The 8453-nt window shown below is 39.2% G+C and overlaps 1 pseudogene; it reads left to right on the top strand.

Annotated features, from left to right (window-relative positions):
* Positions 1–7918: 7918 nt before the first annotated feature.
* Positions 7919–8024, top strand: LOC133758990 (U2 spliceosomal RNA; annotated as a pseudogene).
* The last annotated feature ends 429 nt before the right edge of the window (positions 8025–8453 follow it).

The following is an 8453-nucleotide window of genomic DNA, read 5'->3' as shown; positions in this document are numbered from 1 at the left end:
AACAGGCATTACAGAAATTCTGGGACTCTGATGAAAATCCACTAGTCATGTTTGCAGAGATATTTAACATGTTATTCTGGGAAGGATGAACTCTTTATTTTAATTTTATTTATTTATTTATTTTTGACAGGCAGAGTTAACAGTGAGAGAGAGACAGACAGAGAGAAAGGTCTTCCTTTTTCCATTGGTTCATCCCCCAATGGCCACTGCAGCTGGTGCACCGCGCTGATCCGAAGCCAGGAGCCAGGTGCCTCCTCCTGGTCTCCCATGCGGGTGCAGGGCCCAAGCACTTGGGCCATCCTCCACTGCCTTCCCGGGCCACAGCAGAGAGCTGGACTGGAAGAGGAGCGACCTGGACAGAATCTGGCGCCAGACCGGGACTAGAACCCCAGGGTGCCGGCGCCGCAAGCGGAGGATTAGCCTAGTGAGCCGCGGCGGCAGCCTAGGATGAACTCTTTATGTGTAGAAGCTTATTTAGGAGATTCTAAAATGTCAAAAAATCGTAATCTCTTGGTTCGCTTATACACTACTGTAATTTGTTTTCTATGTGAATTAATTACTTCCCTTTGTGTTTGATGATTTCTAAGTCTAATACTATTATTTTCAGAAATTTCAGATTTCTTCACAATAAATAATGTGGTTTACTTGTGATTCATTTAAATATGTATCATTTGTACAGACATTTTATGCATTGTTTGCCATGACTATAAGTCTTCCTTTTATAGGTTCATGTTAGACTTTGGGACGACAGGACACTGCAATATGCCAAAACTTAATTCCTTATATGGAAGATAATTAGCCTGCTTGGTGTGCATATGTATTAAAAATTCATTTGGGAATTTGCCATTGGTATATATTCTCATATTCACCATGGGGGCAATAATGGGACCTTATAATTTTCACAATACAATCAATAGCTCCAAGTTATGCCAGATTTATTAAGCATAAAAGAACTCACAGAGAACACAGAGCGTATTCTTTGTAGTAAAGTGAAAAGGCAATAATTAAAACACTATTTTATATTATTAGTGAGTTGTTCTAATTACCCCTATTACTATATATGACATTTCTGTTTAGTGTCTTGTGGAAAAATTTGTTGAACTTTTCTCATTACTTAATTTTCCAAATTGATTGCTATTTATATTAATTTAAAAACAAATAAACAATAAAAACAATATGTTAGAATCTAGGCCTGTTGTCCTGAATGGTGAAAGTGAAACAAAGCCACAAAAAAATCTATCAAGTATTAACTATTATCCCTAATCTCTAATATTATGCCAGTTTATAACTTTAAAACAAAAAGTATTTTGATTATCCCATATGTCAAACATCAGCAATAGAGTAAAGGCAATGTAGCAAGTCAATAAGTTTAATACAAAAAAATTATATTTAAGATTTTAATTCCTTTTTGTTTTATCTGTGTTCATACTGATGTATGTATATAGGCAGAAAACAGTTAAATTTCTTTAAAATAAGTTCCTTTAACTAAGTAAAATTCTTAACCATTTGATTCAAAAAGTATTCAAAGCAAAGGAAATTTTTTTAGGTTGGTGAACATTTTCTGATGCAATGCTAAGCCTAGAAATTGCCTTTTTCCTGCTAAAAGCCAAAGTAGCTTATACTCACCCTTCATGTAAAAAACAAACAAATCTCTACACACTAAAGAAACACATGCAGTGGGGTGAGCAGGTTTTCAAACACAACACTTGTGAACTGTAAAATGTCCTAAGTTCCACTTTATACCAATCTATTCCATCATATCCTCCCAAAGCAAAGTAAGGCAAAAAATTAAAATAACAGACAAAAACAGTGAGTAATATAATTGCTGCTACCTAAAGGATTTAATGAAAATATTTATAGTATGCATGAGACTTGGAGCAGTTACTATGAGACAGCTAAGACTTCTCGGCTACCTGTGAATTAGCATTGATGAGAATTTGACCAGATTGCCATCTGGATATGAAATGATATGAATTGGACATAGCACATAGAAGACAAGTAGTGGAAATAAACCCACAAATGGAATTTTAATAAAACTGTAATGAAAGAGAATAAGTAAAAGGACACATTTCCCTTTATTTCCCAACCATGGGGCTCGCACATAGCCTCATAAGGAGGAATATAACGTAGCGTCTGAAAATACCTCTTGTTCTGCCTATTATTTATGGGCAGTTTGATGTACTGCTCAGGAGCATTGCTTTGAAATCAGTAAGGCCTAAGCTGAATTCTGGTTCTGGTATTTACAGTCTTGCAAACTTAAATACTTTCCATTGCCTCTGCACTGCCTTTTCCTTATTGGTGAATTGGTAGTTATAAAATAAGCCATCCAACAAGGCTTCATGAGCTTTAAGCCAACGAATGATCATCAGGGACCTAGCACCTGTGCCTGGGGCTTCAACTGCTCCCTGTAGTTCTAGTCATTTTACCCTAACAGGGTAAGCTATTCAGCAAACTGTTAAGAAGACATGAAATAATTCTACTGCACAAAGTTGATTTTATTTCTTAACTCTTTTTTTTTTCAATTTGTGTTGCTACTGTTTTATTATGAGGCTTCAAGTTAAATTAATGTCTCACATTGTAAATTCGTATTTTCCTTATTCCTATCTACTTGAAAAGGAGAGAGAGAGAGAGAGAGAGAGAGAGAGAGAGAGGAGAGAGAGAGAGAGAAAAGAAAGAAAGAAAAAAGAAAGGAAGGAAGGAAGGAAGCAAGAAAGAAAGAAAGAAAGAATCTCTCTTTGTTGTCTGCTGGTTTACTTCCCAAATGCCTGCAACAGCCAAGGCTGGGCCAGGCTGAAGCCAGGAGCCTGGAACTCCAGCTGGATTTTCCATGTAGGTGGCAAGGACTCAACTGAGTGGGCCATAACCTGCTGCCTCCCAGGGTGTGCTTTACCAGGAAGCGGGAATCAGAAACAGAGCTCGAACTTGAACCCAGATTTCAGATATCAGATATGAGTATCCCATGTGTTGCCTTAACTGCTGCACCAAATACACACCCACCCCTCAGAACTTCCTATATTTTTTTAAAAAGAGGTGGCCAAAACAAGTAGAAATTAATAATCATCTTAAGAGCCCTACTTCCCAGATACAGTTGGAAGAACACCACCACTTCCTCGGGCATATTTTTAATAAATCAAAACATTGTATGAAACATGTGTTTTATTTACTAAATAAAGTCAGAAATGCATGATCTGATCACTGGGAACAATCTAAATCCAGGCTGATGGTAGGTGGATATTCTTTAGAACTCATATTGTTTACTGGTGATACTAGAAATCATATAAATATAGAGCTATAGGTATTGATATTATAATTAATATAATTGATAAGGCAGAATAACAAGGCCATAGACAACTCCCTAATAACTTTTTATAAGCCCAAATAGAATTGGAAATGGCCGTAGTCCAAATTCATCACACAGGAGATCACACAGATGGGGAGATAAAAGTTACCCCTGTGAGCTCCCTGACAATACTCAGTATTTTGTTCAAACTCTCAGGTAAGCCACCTGCATGCTGATGACATCACAAAAACAAAGGCCAGGGGCTGATTACAGGAGGGGTACTCTTCATTATCGCGTATCAGGTGTCACCTGCAATTTCATGTCTCTGGCAATGCAACAGAATCCATCTGTCATCTAACGATGGATCTCAGTCAATTTTCTCTGCTCTTTGGAAACAAGCTCTTGCATTGTGTGGGAGTAGTAAGGAGCCAGCCCATTTTCTGAGAGTGGCTGTGAAATAAATAGGACAACAGTTAAAGAAAACAAGCTGATGTTTTCTAGACAGTGCCAGCAAAAAAAAAATGTCCTGTTTCTCTAAGGTTTTAATATAACAAACTATGTGTGGTTCAGGTCTGCAGGGATGTGTTGTCAAATCCCAGTATGGCACCTGGAGAGTCAGTGATGCAGAGAACTTGGCACGCAGGGGTGTCTTAGGAAGACTGTGTTTTAACAAGGGCCTTGAACCATTCCTCAAGGCACAACTTCTCTGACAGCCTTCGTGCAAGGCAGATATGTATTCTGCTTGCTTCACTCTCTATGAACAAGCACCTGAAGCACAGAAGGGCGGTGGGAAGGTGAAACATCTGATGTTGTTAAGTAAATGCCATTTCCAATTCACCGTAGCTGTTCGTAGAACTACACAAAACAGGACCCCTCCCTGTCCATAATCCTTGCCACACCATCCCAAAACCACCCTTAATAAGCTCATGTCTAAGCTCGAAGGGAAAAGGACCAAGGACACAATGCATGAAACCTCTCTGGAAATCTTCTGTGAATGGCTATTTGAAAGGAAACGCCAGGAGTAAACCAAGTATTATTATATAAACAACAAGAAAAGTCTGTTTATACGAGAAAATGCTTTGCAGCTTCTGAACAAAAAGGCGGTAACAATAGAAGGAAATACTGGAATCACTTAGAGTGATGGTTCTGTCATCTGAGGTTTTTCATGTCATTAAAATGAGAACTTATATTTAAATAGGGACACAGTTTGCATGCTTTTAAAAGTGTGGGAATTGGAGGGCGTTTGGTCTGTTCACAGTAAGTGAGGACAGCCCCATGTGGGTGCAGGAGCGTGTTCACTCAGCAGTGCCTAGAGGCGCCTTCTGTCACATTTGCTGTAATGGAGAGTCGTATGCTGAAATGTAGCAAGTTGTGATTTATCTGCACAAAATGAAAACTCTGAGGGTGACATTTGGGATTTCCCCCACAATATTGATAAACTGGAGGATTTGTTACCAAGTAAGTTCTGGTAGAGTGGTTAAAAACACATTCTTATTAAAAGAAAATTTAGAATGCGCAGTACACCCTTTAACTCTGGGTTGAAGTGGACAATTATCCAGCTGATATTACCATACAGGCCCTATTACAACAGGCTTGATTTGCAAGACGCTTTAAGTCTCCTTTAATGTCAATTACCAGGCAGAGTTTCCAGATCTTGCACTTGTCGTAATTATATTTGAGTTTGTTGCTGGTTGATTGGAGGCTTCTCTGAAATTACTCAGAGGGAGAAAACCAAGACAAAATGAAAAGGCAATGTAAGATCACAAAGGGTCAAAGGGAGCCCAATCTCACTAAGGGTCCAGTTTCTCAAAGCTGCACGACAACAGAAAGTCAATTCTGAGAAACAATCAAGAACACCTGATACAAAACACCAAAGTAAAATATCCGGACTAAGATAATTGGAAACAAGTGTGAAAACTTATTTAAAAATATATGCATTTTTAGCTATTAGTAATGAATCACTTATCTGAACCAAACTAGCACTTTTCACTCATCTCTTAATGATGGATTTGATTTGGGGTAATGTAAAAAAACGTTTTTGACATACCATTTGCTCTTCTTTCGTCTTCACAAATCTTAATATGTGCTTCACAGATGAGTGTAGTGTTTAAGGACACATTTTCCAGGACCCAGACTTTCAACTTTTGGAATACTCTTTTCTCTGCCCTGACACCCAGACCCACTGACACCTAGACCCACTCAGGTAGCTGGGGATACAAGAGGGGGTAATGTTGTATTCTCTTACCTCAGAACACACACCAGAATTATCATATATAAAAGTTTATGTTTTTCATATGTGAGTTCTCAATACCATGGTTGGCAAAGATTTTACATCATCCGTGTGCTCAGTGAATACAGAATATTTATACACAATCTATATAAGATTGGTTGCCAAAACTCCAGCCCAGGAGACAATGCTATTGGTAAATTTTTCAAGAAAGACACCCAAACAAGTAGCATCTCATTCCATTGCAAGTGCCAGTATCCAAGAGTCCCTCCTTACCCTAGTCCTGCTCCCAGTATCTCAGGGCATTGTACTTCTGGGAAATCACTGAAATTTGCCTCTCTCCCTTGTGCTGTTGTCAGCACTGCACAGAGTTCAGCCTAAGATGGCAACAGTGCAGGTCTGTTAGAGAACCCTCCTCCTCTTCCTGTGTTCTATTGCTGATACTTCAGGTTATTGTCAGTACTGCCAAGATCCCTGTTACACTCTCAAGGGAACTTGTGTTTTTCTTTGAACTCAAAAACTTTCTGAATTCCCAGGATGATCACACCATCTGTTCCATGTTGAGGAGAAATAAGGAAACGTCCTTTCTACCAAAGAAGACTCATATATATGACTCATTCAGATACAGGACCCACTTAGATGCTTGCAACAGAGAGGGGCTACTTCTCCCTGGTTTGGCTGAAGTCAAGTCCAGGAGCTTGTAGAAACCAGTTTTGCCAAGCTACTGGATTTGGTCATCCAAGCTACTTTCCACTCCCTTTGCCACTCCTCTACTCAGGAGCAAGACTTCTCCCATATTGCATGGCCTCTTGAATTTTATCTCCCATCTTCACATTAAGAGAAATAGGATTACACACCTAATATGATCAGTTTGACAGGTAAGATAGCATTGGTACCACCCAGCTTGGTGGGACTTGGAGTCACATGGCAAGTTTTTAGCTTTGCTTCTAGGGGTGTGTTCATGTGAATGTGAGCCGGGTTGTGCAGCTGCTTCCTCTCTTATTCTCACTCTTATTTTTTACTGGGATCTATTTTCAATTGAATTTATACACCTATGATTAATTCTGTGTTAAGCGAAGGGTTCAACCAATGGCATTGGATAAATAAATAATTTTAAAATGAAATAATAAACTGTTTCTCAATAGTCAAAAAAAAAAAAAAAAAGAATGAAGGCATTGGAGGGCCCTGCAGTGGCATAGTAGTCTAAGCCTCCACCTGTGGTGCTGGCATCCTGGATTGGTGCTAGTTCTTGTCCTGGCTGCCCCTTTTCTGATGTAGCTGTCTACTATGTCCTGAGAAAGCAGTGCAAGATGAATCACCCTTCACCCGCCTGGGAGACCCAGAAGAAGCTTCTGGCTCCTGACTTGCAATTGGCCCGGCTCTGGCCCTTGCAGCTATTTGGGGAGTGAGCCAGCAGATGGAAGACCTCTCTCTCTCTCTCCCTCCCACCATCTGTAACTCTACCTCTCAAATAAATAAATTTTAAAAAAGAAAGAAAAATAAAAAGAACCTAAAGAATGAAGACACTTGTTTTCTTCTGACTGACAGAGCATTAACCTTCGAAGTTGAGTACTTCAGAGGTAAATAATTTGTTTTCTCAAGTGCAGAAGATGTAACCTTATTAGTGCCTATTTCCCTGCCATTATTTTCTGCAGTTGTAATATCAAACTCAAATATGTTTCATATTAAATGCTATCATAGTAGAGATGTCAGCTTATTATTAACTATAGTACTGCCTGGTTTAATATTGTAAAAATATTCCTACATTTTACAAAATTACTTTTAGAACTAAATGGAAACAAAAATGCTATTTACTAGCCGGCGCCACGGCTCAATAGGCTAATCCTCCGCCTAGTGGCGCCAGCACACCAGGTTCTAGTCCTGGTCAGGGCGCCGGATTCTGTCCCAGTTGCCCCTCTTCCAGGCCAGCTCTCTGCTGTGGCCAGGGAGTGCAGTGGAGGATGGCCCAAGTCCTTGGGCCCTGCACCCCATGGGAGACCAGGAGAAGCACCTGGCTCCTGCCATCGGATCAGCGCGGTGCGCCGGCCGCAACACGCCGGCCGCGGTGGCCATTGGAGGGTGAACCAATGGCAAAAGGAAGACCTTTCTCTCTGTCTCTCTCTCTCACTGTCCACTCTGCCTGTCAAAAATAAAAATAAATAAATAAAGAAAAAGAAAAAAAATGCTATTTACTTATCATGGCACCCATGAATAAAAGTCTATTCCTTCTGGCCCAGTAAGGTCAACTTTGGGAATTTTTCCTACAGGCATACTTGCATAAATAGATAAAGCAAATATGTTAAAGGATGTTTATTACAATATGGTATACATAAAATGCAATATTATGCAGTCTAATGATTAGTCTGTGGATCTCTATGTGCCTTCATATAAAAGGTTTAAGTTTAAGAAGCATCGCTTCTCGGCCTTTTGGCTAAGATCAAGTGTAGTATCTGTTCTTATCAGTTTAATAAAGAAGTTTAAGAAATATTATAGGCAGAAGGAAATTGCAAAACATTTATTACATTGCATTTCAAAAAGAATAATATGAACATATATACATTTGCATGTATGTAGAATATTTCTGAAAGCACAGAGAAGATAATTTAAAATTTTAAATTCATTTCTATTAATTTGAGAGACAGAGGAAAAAAGAGAGAGAGTGTGTACATGTCTATTTCCATCTACTGGTTCATTCCACAAATACTAGCATTGACTGGGCAAAGCTAGGAGATGGGATCTCAATTCAGGTTTGCATGTTGGCAGCAGGAACCCAACTATTTAAGCCATCACCAGAAGTTGAATTGGGAGTGGAGTTGGGACTCAAATCCATGCATCCTGACATGGGATGTTGACATCTTAATCACTGGGTCTAACACTGGCTCTGTAAGATACTTTTTAACATTTCTTTGATGCTCTGGGACAAGTGAGTAAGATCATTTCAGTTTT

This window comes from Lepus europaeus, chromosome 4 (genome assembly GCF_033115175.1).
Source record: "Lepus europaeus isolate LE1 chromosome 4, mLepTim1.pri, whole genome shotgun sequence".
Taxonomy (NCBI): Eukaryota; Metazoa; Chordata; class Mammalia; order Lagomorpha; family Leporidae; genus Lepus; species Lepus europaeus.
Note: the sequence above shows the minus strand (reverse complement) of the source record. Positions and strands in the feature narration are given on the sequence as shown.